This window comes from Phacochoerus africanus, chromosome 5, assembly GCF_016906955.1.
Source record: "Phacochoerus africanus isolate WHEZ1 chromosome 5, ROS_Pafr_v1, whole genome shotgun sequence".
In the NCBI taxonomy this organism is placed as follows: Eukaryota; Metazoa; Chordata; class Mammalia; order Artiodactyla; family Suidae; genus Phacochoerus; species Phacochoerus africanus.
Window position 1 is genome coordinate 15,451,279 of NC_062548.1, and position 23,361 is coordinate 15,474,639.

A 23,361-nucleotide genomic window follows, 5' to 3' on the forward strand; every position below is an offset into this window, starting at 1 on the left:
ATGGTATCGACTGCCTTTGTTATTCCCATGGAGCTCAGGGACAGCGACCTGGCCGACCAGGGGTAGGACATTTTGTTGCAAAGAGCCACTCAAAAGGCGCAGGTTGACCAAGGCCCCTTCTCATGTAGCAATTCTGTGATTCCTTTTCAGGTTAGCCCTGTGCTCCTCTAGCCATAATGTTAAATTTTGATTTCTTTTTTTTTGTTTGTTTGTTTTTTTAGCTATTTCTTGGGCCGCTCCTGCGGCATATGGAGGTTCCCAGGCTAGGGGTCTAATCGGAGCTGTAGCCACCAGCCTACGCCAGAGCCACAGCAACGCGGGATCCGAGCTGTGTCTGCAACCTACACCACAGCTCACGGCAACGCCGGATCCTCAACCCACTGAGCAAGGGCAGGGATCGAACCCGCAACCTCGTGGTTCCTAGTTGGATTCGTTAACCACTGCACCACGATGGGAACTCCCTAAATTTTGATTTCTGACTTTCTTGAGAATTTGACCTGAAGCAGAGGTAGCTCAGGTGTGGGACGATCCACAGTCCAGATCCCAAATCTTGCTCTAAACGGGGACCCCCGCCTCATCCCAGCCACACGAATGACTCTCAGTGGACCCCCTGCAGGTGAGGACGTAGGAGAACATCTTCTCCCGCAGTCCTGCGGGGCCTAGACTTTCCCACCCAGGAAGAAGTGAAGTTTGCAGAAAATCTCACAGATGCCCTCGCCACATGTCGCCAGCCTAGTCTGGCGACTCCAGGCACCTGTCTGCCGTTACGGACATGGCGGGCCAGCTCAGCATTCTCTGAGAATGGCATATTCTGTTGGAAGGAGGTAGGTAATTCTAATGAGCTCCAAACTTTTCCTTGAAACGGGGAGTTGCTTAAAAAGGCAACTGCTGCAGAACAGCCAAATGGAAATCATGATATTTCACTGAACTCAGAACCAAATCTGCCTTTTTTTTTCTTTATAGAAACATTTTGTGTGCCATGTGCCTTGGGAGCCAAAAAGAAATCATACTTTGGCTCCCTGTTCCACTTTGCTAAGCTCAGATACTGTAAGTACCCTCCTCTCCTCTCATAACATTAAATTTTTCATGAATTCATCATAAAGGAGCCACTTTGTAGGTTTGGCTGGTACCAGTGAAAGACTTCATTTTCTGTTTCACAGTAACTTTTCAGTGCAAAAAAACTATGGGTGCAACGTTGAAAGACTAGAATTATTCATCAAGTCTTCGCCGCCTGCAAATTTAAGAGAATTTTTCTGAAACCTATCTGGGAAAATGCATACACGGACATGCATATTTTAGACGGTGCTACATCTCAGCTGTAGCCACCTAATCTTTCTCAGGGGAATTGGGGGTAAAAGAAGGCATGTGCTTTCTCATTGCTTTATGGATTCAGTCAAGAGTCCACACCACCTCACAAAATTTCCCTCTCCTTTCTGTGCTCCTGTAACTCACAGTGCAGTACAAGGTAGAGTCTTTCATTGTGCCACCCTCTGATGGAAGTAGCAGTGACTTCGTCTAGATGCAGCAGGTGTGCTTCAGGAGGCGGCGTAGTAAAATGCAGTGGTCCATCAGAATCCCCTGGAAGGTGACCCCAAGCCCCCATGAGTTTCTGGTTCAGTAGATCTGGGGTGGGGCCCAGGAATTGGCCTTTTAACAAGTTTCCAGGGGTGCTGATGTGGCTGGTCTTAGGACTACACCTGGAGAAACACCGATGCATGGGAAGCAGGTCAGCTTTACAAGTCAGGAAGCCTTGGTTCTCGTGTTGAGTCTACTCTCAGCCCACCATGGGTCTGTGGACAAGTCCCTGGGCTGCAGTTTTCTCCTCTGTAAGGAAGGAGTAATGACTCCTGCGGTGGCTGACCTAGGGTTACTTTGAGAATAAAATCTGAGCATCTGTAGGAAATCACTTAGCCCTTTTGGAAGGACCTAAAGCCTATAATTACTATAGTGAGAAGAGTTCAAGGAAAGCAACTTGGAGAAGTTTTAAGATGCAGACATTCTGTGAAACACAGGCACACAGGTAGTGTTACGGCCCTGCTGAGAAGGGGCCAGCAACGAAGAGATGGAAAGCTTTTAGAGAGAAAAGGTCAAATGCCTTGCTTTGGTCACGTCCTGTATGACATAGCCAGGCCTTGTTACATGTTAGAACGGGGTTTCTGAAACATTCCTTGGATGCAGAATTCCCGGAGATACTTAGAAATATACAGAAGCCAGATGGGCCCAGGCCTATCAAGGAGCCTAGACTTTCAGGTGATTCTTCTTCTTTTTTTAATGGCAAATAATTGTTTATTCCAGTTTCTTTCCATTCTTTTTCAGATTCTTTTCCTATATGGATTATCACAGAATACTGAGTAGAGTTCCCTCTTCTATACAGCAGGTCCCTGTTGAGCATCCATTCCATATACCAGTGTGCATGTGGCCATTCCAAGCTCCCAATCTTTCCCTCCCTGCCCCCATCCCCTTTGGTAATCACAGGTTTGTCTTCAAAGTCTGCTGCTCTCTTTCTGTTTTGTAAATAAGTTCATTTGTATCATTTTTTTTTTTTAGGTTCCACATGCATGTGATAGCATCTAATGTTTGTCTTTCCCTGGTTCCCTTCACTTAGCATGATAATCTCGAGGTCCATCCATGTTGCTGCAAATGGCAATATTTCATTCTTTTAATGGCTGAGTAATACTCCGTTGTATATATAGAATCAACCTAAATGTCCGTTGAAAGATGAATGGATAAAGAAGATGTGGTACATATATGCAGTGGGTGATTCTTCATACACTCCAGAGTTTGAGAACCATTATATCTGGGTTGACAATACTCAAACCAGTTCCTGGCAACTGAAAAAGGAACTGACTCTAGACAGCAGTTCTCAACCTGTATGCCCATTGGGATCACCCAAGGAGCCTTTCAGTCCCACTTACACAGGCCACTGTCCAGTTGAAATGAATCAGAATTTCTGGGTATAGGATCTGAGCATCAATAATACCATCTTAAAAGCTCCTCAGTAATTCAGATTTGCAGTCCAGGCTGAGAACCACTGACTTTCAAAGAGTCCTCTGCCATGACATCAGCAAATACATTGTGTCTGCTCTTCTCTTTCCCACGTGGTACAGTAGGAACACTGAGGACAGCCCTGGTGCCCAGAAACCAGCCCAGGGCCGTACACTGCTCTCCATGCTCCAAGTGTGTTGGTTAGAATTCTGAATGAATGAACCTCTCTGTTTATATACAAGCGACCTGCCAAGAGAACTCAGACCAGAAAGGCCCCACATTTAAATATCTTGTACAAACACAGCCCCTGGTGGCATTCAGGCCCTCACAGTGAGAGGGTATTGATTGAAGAATTTGCAGAATCAGCATCCCAAGGATATCTGTTAAACAATCTGTAGAACTGGAGTCCACCGCCAGTTGTAATTTACTCCTCTGGGGAGATGAGGAGTCCGGGGAATGTTTGCCTTGCAGACCTTTGAGAACACCCAGGAAGGAAGCCAATTAACACAGAGTGAAGACCTACTATGTGCCAGGCGTTTTCATGTGCTCTCACCTCCGGACAAACTTGCATTCTCCCTGTCTGTCCCCAAAGGAGAAATGGCAGCAGGTTGCCCCAGGTGGCAAGTGTGAAGGAGCTTGTTTGATTCCAGAGCCCAAATTCCTTTTCCATATTGATTTTGCCACCACTCAGATTTTCTGTAGCCACCCCTGCTCCCTCCATCCCTTGCCTCCCCCTGCAGAGCTCCTGGCCAGATACCTTGTTCCTCCTGGGCATGCAGGACTCCTCCCAGAGTGAAGTTTCAAGTTTCCCTGGGAAGTTCTTGCTGACTCCACGCCTTGACCATGTGCCCAATCCCCTTCACAACCGATTGGGTCGCCGCCTCCCTCCTGGTGTCCTGTGCTGACCGTGAGGCTTATCCACGGAGCTCTGTGCGCAGCCATTAACTTGGCTTTTCATCTCTGTGGACAGGAGGCTCCTTGAGGGCAGGCGCCGTGTCTTGCTCCTTCTTCTGTTCCCTTCGCCCCACGTACTTGCTCGCCCTCTGGAGGCACCCAGCACTTTTTAAAACAAAAAACAAACAAACAAACAAAAAACCGAATGACACCAGAAACTTATCCCTGAGTAAAGACCTCCAGAAACACTTCAGCATGTGTGCGTGTGTTGTGCTTCAGAATATTTTAGAAACATTTTCCAGATTTAATTGAGGCTTCTGGGAAGCCTTGCTGTGTTCTTCCCTGCAAAAAATAGAAGGTCGTTACCAGGAAGTCTCAGCGCACCATATTTATCTGGTGAGTTTTGAAAATACTGAGTAATGGGACTAATGACTCAACATAGTAGTTTCCAAACTGTGAGGTAATCTTTGGACTTTGCAAGATTATTATATTAAGTGTACTTTTTAGTCTGTCAGGAAAAAAGAAAAAGCCTGTATTTTCACATTAGAATTCAAAGAACATCTGCTGCGTATTGTAAATAACATATTTTGAAAACCAACTGATGCATAGACTCCGCCTGCCTCCGCCGCTCACTCTAGCGGGTCCGCAAGACGAGACTGGCTTTGCCACTGGCGCGGCCCCCGTGAGGCCCTTCCCCGGGCTTCCTTCCTCAGGTCTCCAGAAGCCCTTTGCCCCCCGGACACCCTGGGCCAGGGGAGGTTTTCAGCGCCCTGTTTTCTAGTGGCATCACCGGGGGACTGGATTCCTGGGTGATTTCGAGCCACACGGGATGTTTCTGGAAGGAGTTAAGCTTAAAGCGGCTTTCCACTCGCGCCCTTCCTTACCCCGAAGAGGCGGACCGTCAGGGAGCCACCGCTTCGCTTGCCTGAGGCCCGTGACCGCCCCAGCCCCACCGGAGGGTTGGTGGCTTCGCTGCTCTGCCTGTGGGGAGGAGGCCTGAGCAGCCCACCAGGGCGCCCCTGTCTGGGCCAGGCCCGGGCGCATCCCGTCCGCCAGGCTGCATTACACCTCCTCGCGGGACCGAGATGCACACATCAGCCTTGTCCCTCGTTCCTTCTCCGTTTGTCTTGTTAGCCCGCTTCTCTCCCAAGTCAGCCCCCTATGTCTTCTTCTCTGGGAATCTTGTTGTCGGGAGCTTCCCAGCACATGTGTGCTGGCTTGGACGAGTGGAGGAGGGCGTTGGGTTCAGCAGCAGCGCCCACCTGCGTGTGGCTCTGGAGGGGGGCCCTTTGTGCCCACCTGCCCCCGGCTGCTTTGTCCTGATGCATGAACACAGCGTTTCTCCGGAATTTCCCTGGGGTTACAGAAAATAGCATGGCTCCCAAGTGGGTTTTCAGAGCCAGAGAGAGAGCCTGGGTCCCCCCTCCCTGGTGGCTCCTCATTATCCCGGGCAGGTTCCGTCCCACAGACACTTCTCCACTGATCTTGTTCTCTCTTCTCGCAGAGAGGATGGCACAGGCTGCCTATAAAAGAGGCCCTCTGTGTGCTATTCTTTTGCTTCCTTGCTCTTAACCAGTCACTGGTGCCCAAGCATGCCACTAATACGTTCCGCTTTTGAAATGATCTGGTTTCTATAGCATGGCGTCCATGACCGCCCCCCCCCTCACTTTTAATACCTGTCTCCTTTGAAAGCCAGCTTGTTGAGCATCCAATTTGTCTTTTTGCTTCTCCACTTTCCCCTTTTTCCTCACGCTCAGGCTGTCTTTTATAAAAAACAGACAGAGGGTGAGCCATTGACACCTCATGGCAAGCAGCAGCTTCAAGCATTTTCTTCATTCACCCTGACACGTTGCAAAGAAAGAGCAGGGGTTGAGAACCGGCTCTATTCATTTGGGCTTCCACACGAGCTCCCTCTTTGAAAGCCGCCTCTCAAAGAGCCTTGTTGGATGTTATTGCCTGATACCTGTCTCCCTGGAGGTTTTTCCAGTTGTTTTGAAAGGCTGGCTATTTTCTGTTCCCTTGAGAATTCACCTTACCTAGGCCTCTTCATTGCTCCCACTGCCACACACAGAATCAGAGTAATAATAATTACCAGGCCTTATTTTGAGTTTCCTGTGTGCCAGGGGCTCTGTATGGTTTCCCATCATTCTTATAACAACCTTTTGAGGTCGTGCCCATTGTACAGATGAGGAGACTTAGGCATCAGAGGTTATGGGGAGTTTGGTGAAGTGAAGACATGAACCCAAGTGTTGGGCTTGAATGCCCAGGCTGGGTTTGATATACTCTCAGGAAGCTGTTTGAATTTTGCTGACCATAGTCCTGTGTTTATTTTTGGAAGGACCAGATCTCAGCCAAGAAAAATGAAGTGAATGGAAGATAATCTATATTTTGAAATCCTAAGGGATAAGACATCCTCCCTCCAATCTCTGTGGCTTATGAGGTGAGGGATTCTCAGTGGCGTAGAGACTGACCAGAGGGGTGGGGAAGGTGTGGCAAGGACCCTAGGAGAGAGAGAGGGGGGACCTAGTTCTGACACAGCCAAGGGTGACAAAGGAATTGTGGTCATCACTGGCTAATCATGATGCTAAGACCACACAGCATTCGCATAACTGTAATAGCTACCACTGCTTGAACATATATACTGCATGGCAGACTGGATACTTTATGCTTTTATTTAGTCATCCTCATAATCCTGGTTCCCATCATGGAACAAATCCGACTAGGAACCATGAGGTTGCAGGTTTGATCCCTGGCTTTGCTCTGTGGGTGAAGGATCCGGCGTTGCCGTGAGCTCTGGTGTAGGTCAGCAGCTGTAGCTCTGATTAGACCCCTAGCCTGGGAAGCTCCATATGCCGAGGGTGTAGCCCTAAAAAGCAAAAAAACAGAAAAAAAAATCATCCTCATAGTCCTATAAGATGGATATAATCTCACCTTACAAAGAAGAAGAGTCAGTTCAGAGAGGTTATCTTGGCCTAAATTTGCTCAGATCTTAAATGTAAAAACAAAAACAAAAACTGAGTGCTCGCTTCAGCAGCACACACACTAAAAATTGGAACAATACAGAGAAGATTATCATGACCCCTGCGCAAGGACGATGGCACACACGTTCCTGAAGTGTTCCATGTTTTTGTGGGAGGGACTGGGAATCTGGGGTTAACAATTGCCTTTGGAATGGATAAGCAATGCGATCCTGCTGAATAGCACTGGGAACTTTGTCTAGTCACTTATGATGGAGCATGATGAAAGATAATGTGAGAAAAAGAATGTATATATGTATGTGTGACGCGGTCACTTTGCTATACAGTAGAAAATGGACAGAACATCGTAAACTCTGCTAAAGTGGAAAATAATTTTTTTTTTGTCTTTTTGCCATTTCTTGGGCCCTCCCACGGCTAATGGAGGTTCCCAGGCTAGGGGTTGAATCGGAGCTGTAGCCACTGGCATACGCCAGAGCCACAGCAAGGCGGGATCTGAGGTGCGTCTGCAACCCACACCACAGCTCACGGCAACGCCAGATCCTCAACCCACTGAGCAAGGCCAGGGGTCGAACCTGCAACCTCATGGTTCCCAGTCGGATTCGTTAACCACTGAGCCACGACGGGAACTCCAGTAAAATCATTTGTAAAAAAACCTGAGATTTGATCCCAAAGCTGTCTGTCTATCTTCAAAGTCTGTGCTCCTTTCCTCCTTCCTTGCCAGCCTCTACCTATTTTGAGATTTAAACAGAGTCATTATCATCCTTAATAGTTCATCCTACTGATAAAGGAAAGAAATAGGGGATTTTACATTTAGGAACCAGACAGTGTGATTGAGCTGAGTATGCAAAGCTTTACCCCTGGTCCCATAGAGATGCTTATTAACTTTCAAGTGGTCCCAGCAGACAGCTGCCACATCCTCACTTAGTTGACAACCTCATTTCATTAAGGATTGTTTTTAGAATTATCAGTGGTTGGCAGCTTTGTTATATGGACACAGATTACAGGTTCAGGGAGCCTTCAGAAGTCAGGGGAGCTGGGAATGTGTACACAACTCTTTTTTTTTTTCCCCCTTTTAGGATTGAACCTGATGTATATGCAAGTTCCCAGACTAGGGGTTGAATGGGAGCTACAGCTGCCATGCTACGCCACAGCCACAGAAATGGGGGATCCTAGCCGCATCTGCAATCTACACCACAGCTCACGGCAACACCAGATCCCTGACCCACTGAGCAAGGCCAGGGATCGAACCCACATCCTCATGGATACGAGTTGGATTCGTTTCCACTGAGCCACAATGGGAAGCCCCACGACTCAACTCTTAAATCAGCTGTATGGACCTGGGAACCTCCCTTAAGCTGTCTTCAACCTCAGCTTTTTTTTTTTTTTCCCCCTAGCTGTGCCTGGGGCATATGGAAGTTCTTGGGCTAAGGATCAAACCCAAGCCACAGCAGTAACCTGAGCCATAGCGGTGACAACACCAAGTCCTTAACTGCTAGGCTCCCAGGAAACTCCCCAACTTCAACTTTTTAATGTGTAAATCAGATTAGATAATTCCAAGGTTTGTTTTAGCTCTAAATAATGATTCCTCTCCATTCTCAGGCCATTATGTTCCACATAAAGAGCCCTGTTAACCCATGATGTGTGTTGTAAGTTAATTGAGAAGGGTGTTTAAAGGAAGAAACCCTAAAAAGGAGATATGTTATTAACATTTAAAATTTTAAAAACAGCTGTATTGTAGTATAATGATTGTACAATAAACTACACATACTTAGAGTCTACAGTTTGATGCGTTTGGCGTATCATCCCTGCAATTCAGATAGTGAACATATCTGTCACCCCAAAATTTTCCCATGCCCCTTCCTCTTTGGTCCCTTCCTCTTGCCCCTTCATCCCTCCACACCACCAACACCAAAACAACCAATTATCTGCCATCACTCAGATTACTTTACCTGGTTAGCATAGTATATAATGTGTATCCTTTTTGTCTTCTTTCATTCCTACATAATTATTCTGAGATTTATCTATGCTGTTGCATGTACCAGCCCATGAACAAAGTATTTCTCCATTTATTTGTCTTTAATTTTTCTTAGGAATATTTTGCATTTTTTCTTTTCTTTTTTTTTGGCCACCCCTTGGCATATGAAGTTCTCAGGCCAGGGATGAGCTCTGAGCCACAGTTGTGACCTAAGCCACAGCTTGGGCAACACTGAATCTTAAACCCACTGTGCCGTGCTGGGATCAGACCTGCGTCCCAGTGGCTCCCAAGATGCCACTGATGCCGTTGCATCACAGCAGGAACTCCAGGAATGTGTTGTATTTTTCAGTGCACAGGCCTTTCACATCTTTTGTCAGAATTATCCCCTAGATGTTTCGTATTTTTTGAAGTTATTTTAAATGATACAGTTTTTAAAATTTTCAATTCAATTCGGTTTCTGATTGTGACTATTATAATTAGTACATTAATTTTTGTATAATGACTTTCAATTATGTATAGCAATGACCATATAATATTGTAATTATATATCCTGTAATTATGCTAAATTCACTTACTAGTTCTAGCGGCTGTTGTATAGATTCCATTTGCTATTTGAACATAAATGGTTATTATGTCTACAAATAAGGACAATTTACCTCTTTCTTTCCAATCTGAATTTCTTTCCTTATTTTCCTTGCTGGTGGCGCTGTTGGTGAGAAGGCACATTCCTGTCTTGTCCTTGATCTTAGGGCAAAAGCATTCAGTCTGTCGCCATAACTGTGTTTTAGCTTTAGATTTTTTCATAGATAATCATGGGGGTTTTAGTTTGTTAATTTGGTGAATCACATTGATTGCTTTTCAGTATCGTACCATTCCATGTACACAGCCGACGTCTTTCGTTTGTTGATGGGTTTGCCTAGTAGAGTTCTGCCCCATCTCTCTTGCATCACCCATATCCCTATTGTCTTGCGGAGGGAGAGCTTGGATATTTGTGGAGCAGAGCATCCTTCTGGATTTCAGAGTGTTTTCTTTTGTCAGCTTCTCACGGTTGCCTTGCCCATACGTACGCGAAGAGCCGTTTGTCCTTAAGTCTCCTATACTTGGTACGTGTTTCTAGAATATGCTTCTTGGGTTTTAGCGATACAACAATTCCCATTCCATATTTCTGTTTTATAGGTGTCGATAATAAAGTATTAAGAGTTTAATTGCAGTACCCGGCAAAACTGGTGTAAACGCATTCGGGACCGATTACAGCAGCGTGTTAGTGAGCATGCAGCTTAGCTGATGAGAGCAGACGTGTGTGGACAGACTAGAGACTAGCCAGCAGGATGCAAAGATGCAGCGTGTGTAGTAGCATCACTCCGTCAGCTATACGGAGAGCATAACGGAAAGGAGTGGTTACTGCAGGGAATAAGGGAGATGGAAGTTGATCAAGGGAGCCTCTGTAGACCTCTTGCATCACCATAAGCAGTACTTCTAACTTTATAGCAGCCAGTGGGCAAAACAAGATTTTGGTCACAAGACCTACTGTGTGAGGAACGCAAATAAGTCAACACTGATTTATCTTCACAGCTTGAAAAGTAGCCATGACCTAGGGTAGCTCCTTGTATCAGCTCTAACCACATTGATAGCAAATATGATAGAGCTGAACAAACCCTGGATTTAGGGTTAGATGCGTCTGGGTGTGATTATCAACAGCTCTCTCTGTGTGGTTGAGCAACCTTGGGTAAATTAGTGTTTCAGAGGGTCGTCTTGAAGGATAAGAGAGTGTTTGTTTTGATTCAATATAGGCATCCCTTCTGTGCGGTTCGAATCCCCATTCTGAGATGCACACTGGTGCTTTGCACCCAACCGTGTGATCCTTCTGCCTGAAAGTCCACCACTTCCAGCTCATCACAGTGTTTACTGGAAGAGGGGCAGGCAGAGCATCCAAGGCACAGGAAACAGCTTGAACGTCAGAGTCAGGAGGCCAGCAAACAAAGGCTTGCGTGGGAAGATGCGAGCAGTCAGTGTTCGGCTTGGGGCTGGCGGGTGTTTGGGCTTGAGGTAGCGTGGAAGGACAGCTTGAAAGGTAGACCCGTGAAGGAACATGCCAAGCCTTAAAGACTCACGGAGCCTGGTAGGCAGTGGAGAGCCTTTGAAACTTATTTTTTGAGCGCCATGGTGAATGCCGTGCCAGAGATTCTCCAACCTTGACTGCATCAGAATCACCTGGGAGCTTGTTAAAAATACATATAGCACAGCCCCGCCCAGACCTGCTCAATCCTAATCTATAAGTTGGGGTCAAGGCATCTGTATTTTTAACAAGCTCCCCAGGTGATTCTAATGCACGCCAGAGTTTAGAAACCACTGCTTTAGAAGGTTAATCTGGCAGCAGTGTGCAAGATGGATTGGAGCCGAGAGAGCCTGGAGGTTCGGAGACCTGCTAGCAAGCGATTGCAACAACAGTCCCGGCAGGAGATAATGAGGTTGGGGGCTGTGGGAACGGAAAGCAAGACTCAGACAAGGGAGGCATTTTTGAGAGGCAGTCAGCGAGGACTGGGTAGCCAGTTGGATGAGGAATGTGAGAGAGAAACGAGACTTAACAAATAGTGCCAAGGTTTAGCGAAGCTGTTCTCCCTTGGGACCTTATTCAGATGACACACACCTGCCGCCCATCCCCTCCTTCCATGCCTCCCTCCCTCCTCCCCCCTTCCCCTAAGGCACGGGTGGGAGGGGACACATCAGCACCTCCGGGGAGGCACAAGTGTGGCGGGGGAAGACGCCTTCTCCAGCTGATCCCTCGGGTGGCGTCTCTGTGACTGTGAGAAGAACAGCACCACTGGAGGGGTGAGATGGGGGCGAGGGGGCGAGCTCTGTGAGGGAGGACAGCCTAGAGCAGCCGGCAGCGCTGAGAGTACCTGCGTCCGGAGCCGGGGAGCAAGAGCTAGCGGGGCACAGATGTGCAAGGCCACCCTGTGGGAGGTCACAGTGGAGACAGATGAGGCCACGGAGAGAAGAGAGGAAAGGGGTCCGGAGAGAAAGCTTCCATTTAGTGGTCACAGGAGCCCTGGCTCCTCCAGTCATCCCCCTCCACAGGGTTTCGTGCACAGAGCACTGATGTCCCCCAGAGGGATGTGGCACATCCCTGGAAAGGGCTCAGTCCTCTTCAGAAACACACCTTTTAAAATTTCCTTTCCGAACTCCAGTGTCTTTGAGCTGACATCCCAGAGAGGCTGACAGATTTTCACTGTTATACCCTTCCCCCCAGGCTTCTGATCGACTCCTAACCCTTCCATGTACACTTTTGGCCCAGCACAGCCAAATATGAGGTATTATACGTCATTTGAGTGCTTTGGGGTCCCTGCTCCCCCCCCAAAGTTCCAGACATTCTGCCTGTGTTTTGTGAGCTCCCGCTGTGAAAATAGGATGTTGTGTTTTGGAGGCACCTCCAGGGTGCCCGGCAACTGGCACATCTTAACTAAAAGAAAACAAATTGAATGAACAACAGTACAGGAGAAGGACATTTGTATCAACCCAGGAAGGAGCGATTTACGCAGAGATGCTATTTATGATGCTGCAAGGCTGCGGTTCTTGACGGGGCCATCACGAAGCCTGGCCACTCCTGGCACTGGCAGCCTCAGCCTCAGCTGAAGCCGGGGGGCCGTATAGGATCCGCTGTCTCGGAAGGCGCTCGGCGGGGCTGACGCCGCGTCCCGTCTCACTGTAAAAAGGGCTGACACAGGGGAACTGATCTTGGAATAGCCTTGGTAGTTATTTCCTTTTTGAGTCAGGAAACCAAGGCATTGTGGGTAATGAAGAAGCGATTCCCTGGTTATATAGCTCCTGGGTGATGGGGAGGGAAGGAGATTTAGCCGAGTGTTTTGGTAGGTTGAGTGCACTGGGGTTTTTTTGTGGCACCTATTTTCGGAGAAGACTCTTAAATTAGAGAAAGCCTTGCACGTGGAAGGAACGACATTGGAAGAGTCCCTCTGAGATGGCCTGGACATAGCTCTTATCCCACTTCCTAACCGTATGACCTTGGGCAATTTATTTAACCTTCAATTGCTGAGCTTCAATTTCCATTGTAAAGGGAAGGTAATCACATTTATCTCCTGAGAGTAGTTTTGGGAATTAAATATGATGGGACCATTTCAGTGCCTGGCGTGGAGCTGATCCCCCATAATTGCTAACTATTACAATAATTACTGGGTTTTCCCCCTGTCCTCGGAGATTTCATGCACTCCTCTGGATGCACCCGAAGAGAGAGTACTTTTTATTGTTGGCATTTCTAGTTTGAATTTTTAATATTTTTCCCCACAGGAGTGTTATAGCTAGATGGAGCTTAGGTATAGGTGAAATACCACTGTTAATAAATTCTATCCTTTAAGGCATTTATATGCTGAATAGGACTTTTTGGGTAGGCCTGGGCACCAGAATTTCTGAGGAAAGGTGCCCTAACCCCTTATTTACAAATGAACTTCTATTGAGCCACCTGCTCAGAAGTTGCAGAATTGCTGAAACATTGCTTTGGGCAGGGCGTGTGATCACCACATGAATAAAAACCAGCAGGATGTGAGGATTTCCACACACCAGCAAGAGCACTCTGTAGTTTCTTGCCACCACTGCCCCAGGCAAAGATGCAGCCAGCCAGTCAAGTCAATGCTTGGAATTGTGTCAGGAGACTTGGCCAGGGTCCCCCCACCCATCCCTGCACCTTAGGTCCCACTGCTGCTCTCCGTGGTGGTTGCCAACATAAATGCCATCCCCTGGCACGTCACATTGAAACAAACTGGAAAACAGCAGGGTCTTTCTCTCATCAGATCATCGCTGTCTGCCTGGCATCTGTCTGACTGCCTGCCATGGCCAAGGATCTGCCTCCCAGTGAGCATCCTTACATGTAAACATCCCCCCAAGACACCTCGACTCTGGGGTTTCAAGGGTCCCATCCATCTTCCTCCTCTCACTCTCAGCAAAAGAAACTGCTTAAGAAGGGGTGAAGGATCAGGCCTCTCTCTGGCTCCTTATGGGGTCTTATTTCCCGAAGAACCTGAGCAGAGCCACAAAAGAATAAATAAAGAAGCTTTGGCAGAATGTTTTGATACAAAATTCATTACAGCTTTGTGTATGAGCTGGACGGTTTGGGTCCTCTTAAGCCTGTGTCGATACTGCAGTTCTTTCGGTGCAAGCTTCGTGTTTAGAGAGAGGTTTTGGAAGGAGATCAAAGATGTCAGATTACTGGCCTGATTCTTAAAGAACTGGTTTGGGGGAAAGCTTAAAAATATTCACACTCGGGTTCAAAAAGGAGAAGCAGGAATGAGTCCAGAAAGCTTGGGTGACAGGGATAGCAGTTATAGTATTTTTTAAGAAAACAAGAATTTGAATGTCTTCTGCATGTCCTTTCTTGCCTGAATCCCCACATGCATTTTCTCTTTTTGAGGTCTTCCATACCCAGTCTGTGTTTTTCTTGCTTTATAACTTACCTCCTGAGCCTCCAGGGTAAAATCCATCACTTGTCACTCTACTCTCATTTTTTTATGGGCAGAGGGTATTGTAGGGGTGATTAGAATCCATCAGGGTCATATTTAAAAGGAGGTAAGAACCTAAGTGTGGAGTTCCCGTTGTGTCTCAGTGGTAATGAACCCAACTAATATCCCTGCAGACACAGGTTTGATCCCTGGCCTCGCTCAGTGGGTTAAGGATCCAGCATTGCCGTGAGCTATGGTGTAGGTCGCAGATGTGGCTCAGATCCCGTGTTGCTGTGGCTGTGGTGTAGGCTGGCAGCTGCAGCTCCAATTGGACTCCTAGCCTGGGAGCCTCCATATGCCTTGAATATGGCCCTAAAAAGACAAAAAAAAAAGAACCTAAGTGTGAGTCCTGGCTTCTCCACTCCATTGCTGTGTGACCCTTAGACAGACCACTTACACTCTCTGAGTCTTAGTTTTCTCATAGGTACATTACAGACAGGGAAACCTGTGTCAAACAATTGTCAGGAAGAGCAGGTGCATCTCAGACCTGTTCTGCGTGCCTACCACACACAGGGACATCTGGCACATCCTCCATCAGCACAGCCAGCCGGCGGCACAGCTTTGCAGCCGTTCACCTCTTCTCGAGCGGTGGTCACTGGATGAGGAATTCTCTTCCGCTGTGCTTTGTGGGCACGAGCACTCCATTTTTAGTGTCCTTGGTGTTTATCCACTTTTTTTGTTGTTGTTGTTATTATAGCCCTCTCCCCTCCAAGGAGGCTTTTTAGACAATTTTTAAAAAGACACCCCCTCTCATAGAAATTAAGGAATGATAGTCATAGGCTAGGATTGCACTTCCAAGGGCCACACTTTGTAATACACGATTTTTTTTACTCCCAAGAACTTTTTGTCCCCTTCCTTTGGGGACTCTGGTGCCCTTGTTGGGATATCTTAAAAGATTTTTAAAATGCATGGGGGGCTTTGTCTTCCTTTTGAATCTTTCCTTCCCTCCTCACAGGAGACCATCCATGGAGCTGGTTGTCATCCGGTTCCTATGTCTCCTCCCGTCTCTGTCTCCCTCAGTGGCCTGTACTCCTGCCCATAGCTCTCCGGCCTCCAGGTGATGGGGGTGCTCCCATTTGCCTAGGAAATACTCTCTTGGTTCTCTGTTTTGAAGCATCCTTAGTCTCCTCCATGCAGGGGGGAATTTTCAGACCTAATTAGTATCAGTGAACTGAGAAGCATATCAGGTTGTCTTTTCAAATCAGGGTCTCCTTTCAGCTTTTTAAGCATTTTTTTTTAAAATGCATGGTTCAGGCCTAGGGAACAAGGATTATCTGAACACTTGCAGTGACTTGGCTGTGCCACCCATGACCTTGTAATCTGAAGCGCCTCCTTCCAAGACTGGCCACACACAGGACATAGGATAACGCACCATGGCCTTTGGTGCATTTAGCAGTTGCCTCCTTGTCATTGTTACATATCGCACGGGAATAGGGCTCATCATATGTTCCACTTAAGATGATAGTGGGGGAACGTCAACATCACCATAACCCAAACTAGTGAATTGAGTTTCACGAACATTTTCTCTGACTGCTGCTTTTACCCCATTCAATAAGAATCAGTTTTAAACTATGCAGCAGCAGCATAGTTTAAAACTGGAGCAATAATAGTTCCTGCCGATGGAGTTCCTGTTGTGGCTCAGTGGTTAACGGGTCCGACTAGGAACCATGAGGTTGCAGGTTCAATCCCTGGCCTCCATCAGTGGGTTGGGGATCCAGCATTGCTGTGAGCTGTGGTATAGGTCTCAGACTTGGCTCCAATCCCGCGTTGCTGTGGCTGTGGCGACTACAGCTTCAATTTGACCCCTGGCCTGCGAACCTCCATATGTCTTGGGAGCAGCCCTGGAAAAGACACACACACAAAAAAGTTCCTGCCGCAATTTAAAACCTGTAGACTGGCCTTGGAATCAATGGAAACCTCCTTCCTTTATGCCAGCAACTTCCTGAAGAAGGCGAGAAATGTGTATAGTTGAGGGAAGATGCAAATATCAGCTCCCTCCTAGCCACAGCAGGAAATTAGATACCTCTTTGGTTAACACAAACGGATTGTGATTTTTTTTTTTTGCAAGAAAGAGGAAAGATGCTCGAGGTAGCATTGTATACCATAAAACTATATTTATGTGCTAAGACAAGCAATTGATGTTGTTCTATAAAATATAGTAAACACCTCCTCCCTGCCCTTTGGAATGTCAGTCAGAATTCAGAATCATGAAATTTTATAGTATTACTGGTTAGAGGGGCTTCCCACTGGGAGCAGATGCCATCTCTGTCTTCATAGACTCAGAGAAAGTCCTGACATGTTTCATGGCGTTCATACGTGGAAGTCTGTGAAATGGAAAGGAAAACAGCTTTTTCTGTCAACCTGTCACTGATATAAGCTTTTACATTCCATCAGAATGACTAAACTTTAAAGCTGTTTTTCTTCAGTGCTGAGTATCTCTCAGAACTCCCAAGTGTTATCAGATTGATAGAGTCCCAGCATATGATAGAAGACCAAAGCATTTTGTGGCATGATATTAAAAATTCATTCCAATACTCGATAAAGCGTGGTTGACAAAAGTGCGAAATGGAATAAGGTAGAGTGAATTTCTTCATGGTTTATTGCCCTTGATTTCTCTACCCAAAATAAATAGACAGAATGGACTAAAAAAAATCTCTTCTTTATGAAGGTGGGATCCTGGCAGCTGAAGGCCTGCTCATAAAAATCCTCTCCGTGCCACATACCTTGGCAGTATTCAAAGTTGGAGGCAATGGAAATTTATTGCTGTTGTGTGTGTTCATATTTCAGACCGAATGAATATGTAGAGGCTGCTGTTATGAGCTTGCCGGGACTCTGTTAAGAACAGAGAAAGCAAGCGCTTGGTTTTTCCCCCCTAGAGCTTGTTTTTTTCCGGGGGAGGGGGGTGTGGATGATTTCAGGGGTGATTGTGCTGGTGGCCGCTGGCCTTGGTGGCGGTGGCAGTTCCTCCCCTGAAGGTCCTGGCGAGAAAACACTCTTTTCACCTCTTCCCTGCCCCCTTCTCCGCCTGCCATCTTGTTTTAAAAGAAATATCAAAAACCAAAACCTCGCCGGCCGCCGGCCACCGCCCACCCAGCCGGTGTGTTCCTCCCCTTGCAGCCCCCCCACCATCGCCCGCCTCTCTGACCCCCCCACCCCTTCCTTTCTTCTGTCCCTCCCTCCTCTCAGAGGACACCGCCAGGAGAGGCTTCCCCGCAGCGGTGGGACAGAATGCCTCATTGGCTTCAGATATTAACTTCTGTGCTGAAAACCCGGTTGGAGCTGGTGTGACAAATGGATTTTACCTGCTGCTGGAAAACACAGCCCCGTCCCACCCCCTGCACACGGCACGCACAGGCCCTGTTCTCCATCTTGCAGCGCCCGTCCCAGGGAGCGGGAACAGAGAGCTGCCCCGCGGCACCATCTGTTCCCGCCAGCATCTCTGTCGGCCCCGGCGGTTACATCTGTTGAGAAGCACAGTGTACTTGATGAGTTGTTGGAAGGAAGTGTTTGGTTCCCTCCCCCATCTCCCCCCCCCCCCCATCCTCTCCGTTAGTCATTACTGGGCTGCTGGGCTCACGTGGGCGTATCTGTGTGCACCGCCTCTCAGGCCTCATCTGTATCAATTGGAAATCAGTCACTGGGAGTTAGTTGCAGTCAGCAGGGACCCAGGGCATTTTCCAGTGACATCAATTCTTCTTCTGTTGCAGAAATGCAGGAAACAATTAAAATTCTGATGCGTTCCAGGGAGGATTTCAAATAAATCAGCCGATAGCTGATACCTTGTACCTCTTGGTAGCAAAGCAAAATTAACAACCCAGCCGCATCTGTGTACTGTATGCTAAAATAAATAAATTAACCATGCATCACCTCCAATAGAGGAAGCAGCTGGCTTGTTCTCAACCTTTCCATAAGTACCCAAAAGCTACTGATTTGTTAAGTTGTCATCCTCCTTATGGACATCAAGGACTCTCTGCATATGCCAAAAATTGAGCTGGCCAAATATCAGGAAGTTACGGAAAACCCAGGCACTGATTAAACTCAGTGATAGCTCCCAGCAGCTTATGCTGAGCTGGTGCGCGAGGCTCAGTGAGGGAGTAATATAAGATACGAGTAGGCTTGGCAGCAAATTTAGAACTTTGTGTGAACTTGAGAATTTTAGAGCATTAATCAGAAAGTCAGTACTTCTTCCTCTCCCCTTAAGCCACATGCAGTGTGGAAGGACTTATATTAATCACCCCTATTCACTGCAGTGCTCCCCACGTAGGCTTTCCCAGGCTTCTTTTTTGCAACTCTCTTTGCAGTGATTCCACATCCTCCTACTTGCTGGCCAGTAGAACCCATGCTGTCTTCTTTTTACCAATAGCATGACAAGGGACAATGGACTCTTGAAAAAGAAAGATCTTAGAATCACCCTTGAATGAAAGCCATGCAGCCTATTGAAATTCTAAATCCATATTGTATATGTGCCTGCGTGCCAGTGTATTTGTGTATGTGATTGTTTATTGGCATTCAGTGGCTTTTTTTTTTTCCCCCAGAAAGATGCATGAATTTTTAAAATATAAAGAATATAGTGGCTGGAAAACAAAGCAGCACTTAAAAAAATTCCCTGCCTTTCAAGTTCACTGCGTTGGGAAGGAAGGGGCTGGCATGGTGCTGATCAGAGTGGCAGCTAAGAAAATGATTCATGGGGTGGGTTCTGAGAGAACCACAAGACGAAGGTGGGAGTCACACCACTGGGCAGCACCACAGTGGGGATCGTCAAAAGGGATAAAGAGTACATGCCATTTCTAGACTCTCCCCGTAAGAGGGCGAAGCTTGGGGAAGGTCAAAAGAAGTAAGGGATGGAGGCGGATAGGAAGGTCTACTCAGGGCAGAGCAAACAGGAGAGGACCCAGCCAACCCCTGGAAAAGAGTAGCTGTTGTCATCCATCCAGTGCTTCCAGTGCCTGGTGCCCTCTGGGCTCAGGGTACGATCACTGATAATCGTCACGGTTTTGCCGGCAGAGCACCGCTGTAAATCACTGCCCCCACCACCACCACCACCACCACCCCGGTCAGCAGGATGCTGCCTGCGCTTGGTAATGAGTGGAAATAGTCACCTACCCTTGCACCCAGCGATTGGCGGGAGAAGCTAGTTAGGAGCCCGTGTCTGTTGAGGGAGGAAGCCCTGGCACACACCTTGCTGTGTGCACCCTTTGCCCACTGTGCCAGTTACATCAGGCACGCTCGGTGCTCTGCAGCCTTCCTCTTTAGACACGTGCCCTCCACAGTTTCACAGCCAGCCCAAGAAGTAGCAATTCCTGCAGCCTAAAGAGAATTATCAGCTGTCTCTAGGTGATTTTCAAAAATATGCCGATAGCAGTGAGAGAGGCATTCTAAATCCTTCCAGGTTGGTTCTGACCATGCTGTAGAAGTAATTTCAGCTGGCACGTCACATGAAAGAACAGATTTGAAAACAGTGGTGTGCACGGCCCTGAAGGTTTCAACTTGGCTAATGTTCTAACCACCTTATGGCACTGCTTTGGATTGTAGCAAAGGTAGCGAAGAAAATGTCTGAAGACTGGATTTACTCTGTGTGTGTGTGTGTCTACATCTATACTCTTAGCTCTGAAAAAGAGAAAGTGTCTACATGTAAATGCATATCACTCTATTTGCACACCCTTGTTATCAGTCTAGAGGAAGATGATCAGTCTGTGTACACAAGGATGTTGGCACACACACACATGCAAGTCAGGAGTATAATAAGTACCTGTCTCTTATCACTTAGTGTACATGTATTTATGTATGTACAGCAGTTCATAAGTGTGCAGATCACTTATACCTGGTCAGGGCATTTGTGGGCCCAAAGAATGCAGATTATCCGTCTGAATAAAGATTGGTCACTTTGTGGACATTTTTAGATGCAAAAATTCCCAAGCTTTATCTGTCATGCTGTATTTGTGTGTATGTGCCTGAACATGCACGTTCCTGCCACGTTTCTAGAGGGACCTTGGGTGCAGTTGCTTTGGGGAAGTGGCCATTGCTTGCCTAGGGAGCCATTTGGTCTCGATTTGCATTTAATGAGAGAGTAAAGCCTATCTTAGGACAAATACAACTGTTAAATCAGAACAGCCTTAGCCTTTGATTCTAAGCTAATACTTACATTAAAACATATATGTTAAAAGTCATATGGAAACTTCTCAAGTAACATGTTATTTTTCACACGTTGTACTAATGAAAGTCCTGCCTGGTGTGTCCTAGCATTTGAAAAAGGGGGTTAGGACCTTCCATTCAGTACACCTTTCATAAATTATCCATTTAACGGTGAAGGAAATTCAGAAGCTGACCCCACTGGGCAGTCAGACCGAAATGGAAGGAACTCAGGAACTTTTCCACACTCACTCACGCCAGCAGTGTTCAGGGAGGGGAAAGCTGAATCCCTTTTAAGTGAGACCCACTTCAGGACGTCAGAAGCAGGCTGATGCAGTTATCTTGCCCTGGGCTGGGTATGGGTGAATGTTTTACCTCTTGCCCTTTATTTTTACATGTTGTAGGGAACCTTCGAGTTGGTTTTTGTGTGTATTTTAATTGTATTTATTCATCATCCGATGTATCACTGGGGATACTTTTGGCTGAAAGCAACAGTGTAGTAGCTGGTTTGTCGTTTGAAAAACGAGGTCTGGAGTTAGGCCGCAGCTCAAAGGTGCCACCAGGAACTCACACGCCTCCATGTCTCTTCTCACCATCTTCCTGTGTACCATGCAGTCTTTGCAGTTGTTGCCTCACAGGCATAAGACCGACGGTTACAACTGCAGGTCTCACACCCTGAGCCTGGGAAGGACAAAAGGCTTTCTCTTAGGGGACTCTGCCTTTTATTCAGGAAAGAACACGCTTTCCAGAGACTTCCAACTATATCATCATTGCCCGAAGTTGTATCACATGGTTGCCTTACATGCAAAGAAACAAAGGAAATCGATTATTTCTACTAAACACAGTGTTGCCCTGAACGGAATGAGATGAGAAATATAGATGGACAGTGTGTACTCCTGCCTCTCAAAATTTTAGTGCAGCGCAGATACCCAACCCACCGTCAAACCTCGAGAAAACCCTACCAGTGAGAGTCTCAAGAAAGGTAACTAAGATGATCCGCAGAAGGGATTACTACCGAATATGGACTTTCGTTTTGTTTTGTTTTTTGTCTTTTTTTTTTTTTTTTTTTTTTTTTTGCCATTTCTAGGGCCGCTCCCACGGCATGTGGAGGTTCCCAGACTAGGGGTCGAATCGGAGCTGTAGCTGCCGGCCTACGCCAGAGCCACAGCAGCGCGGGATCCCAGCCGCGTCTGCGACCTACACTGCAGCTCACTTCAACGCCGGATCCTTAACCCACTGAGCAAGGCCAGGGATCGAACCCGCCAGCTCATGGTTCCTAGTCGGATTCGTTAACCACTGAGCCACAGACGGGAACTCCCAAATATGGACTTTTAAACTAGAAACAAGCACCAGAAAATGGCCAAAAGGCCATGTCCATACAGTTAGTAAAAGAGCTCAGCCTGGGTAAACACTTTACCTTTTCCTGTAATAACTAGAATGTCCCTGCCTGGATGTACCGAAAAACATGTCGTAACAGAGAACTTTCAATAAACGTATAGTCAACCTGTACAACTCATAATACTAGAAGTACTATAGCCAGTATAATTATAGATTCAGAAATATGTTCACAGTATCAATGGTTGGCACCAGTGCTCCGTCAATAAACAATTATCGGGAACCTACCATGTGCCCCTGCCCATAGGGGGGCATAGCCTCTGTGAACAGAAAGCTGCATACAGCGTAAGGAGCCCTGGAGGAGACGCCGTCCGCTCCTGCTCCTCCTGGCTCACCGCTGTCACTGTCTCCGTCTCCGAGGCACAAGGCGGTCAGGAAGCTGTGCGCCGCAGCCGTGGCCTTGAAGGGCCCCGGCAGGACTCCCGGGCAGCCGGAGGTCGCGATTCACGGGTTAGGATCACAATCACCCGCCGCAATGTCAAGTCCGTGGAGAAGGTGTGCGCTGACCTGGTCAGCGGCGCGAAGAAGAATCTCAAAAGTGAAAGGACCGGTTCGTGTGCCCACCAAGACTCCGAGAATAACTACCAGGAAAACCCCTCGTGGGGAAGGTTCTGGGACTTGGGATCGTTTTCCCATGAGGCTCCGCAAGCGACTCATTGACCTGCAGAGTCCTTCTGAGATTGACTGTTAAGCAGATCACATCCGTCAGCGCTGAACCAGGAGTCGAGGTCGAAGTCACCATTGCAGATGCTTACGTCCAACTTTTTAATAAATTGATACTCAGTTGTTCAAATAAATACATAGCAAGCACTGAACTGAGGTATTGGGGGACACAGAGGAAAGCAGCCAGCACGGCCAAGGGTTTCTAATAAAAAAGGGTAATCTCTTTCCTTTGATATTTCCATCCAAGCAGCGTTGAGGCCTTCTACCAACTGTTCCCTGATAACTGAACCAGCCCGTCTGGAGTAGACAAGGCTGGAAGTTCTTACAGTCTTCTGTTCTTATTTTTAGCCTCCGGGAGAGTCCAGCTAGGACAGCAAAGAGTACCTGACTTAACAACATGAGAAGGAGTTAACTATAAGTTGCGCATCCTTCTGTTAATAAGAAAATCATTTTCAAGGGTCTTTGAGAGCAAGGCATCTAAGATGATTGAGGCATCTACAGAAAGCACTGTTCTGAATAATGATTCTAGTTTACCTGACCAGAGGCTTTGGTTGACAAGACTGTTGAAGCTGGGATCCTTCTAAAGTGAGCCTCTTCCAGTATTTTCATACAGTTGCTTCATGCTGTTAGATAGTGGGAGTTCGAGATCCTTCTGGCAGCTCACCAAATGTTTCCTTTGCATTTGATGACTGTGTAGGTACAGATTTTGCATGTAATTATTAAAAAGAATTTATGTCCAAACCACACCCAGCCCCCTCTGGCACTGCTGCCACTCTGGGGGAGTTAGGAGGCGAGCTTAAGAGAAGCTGGAGGCTTCCGCAGCCTCCTCCACCCC

The 23,361-nt window shown here is 47.2% G+C and overlaps 1 non-coding gene and 1 pseudogene across 1 annotated transcript; both read left to right on the forward strand.

The window, feature by feature from the left end:
- LOC125128387 (uncharacterized) lies at nt 1-22,732 on the forward strand (annotated as a pseudogene).
- On the forward strand, nt 6,898-7,008 carry LOC125128512 (U6 spliceosomal RNA). The gene has a single exon (XR_007135225.1). It is a non-coding gene; the product is annotated as a U6 spliceosomal RNA (small nuclear RNA).
- Nucleotides 22,733-23,361: the final 629 nt, after the last annotated feature.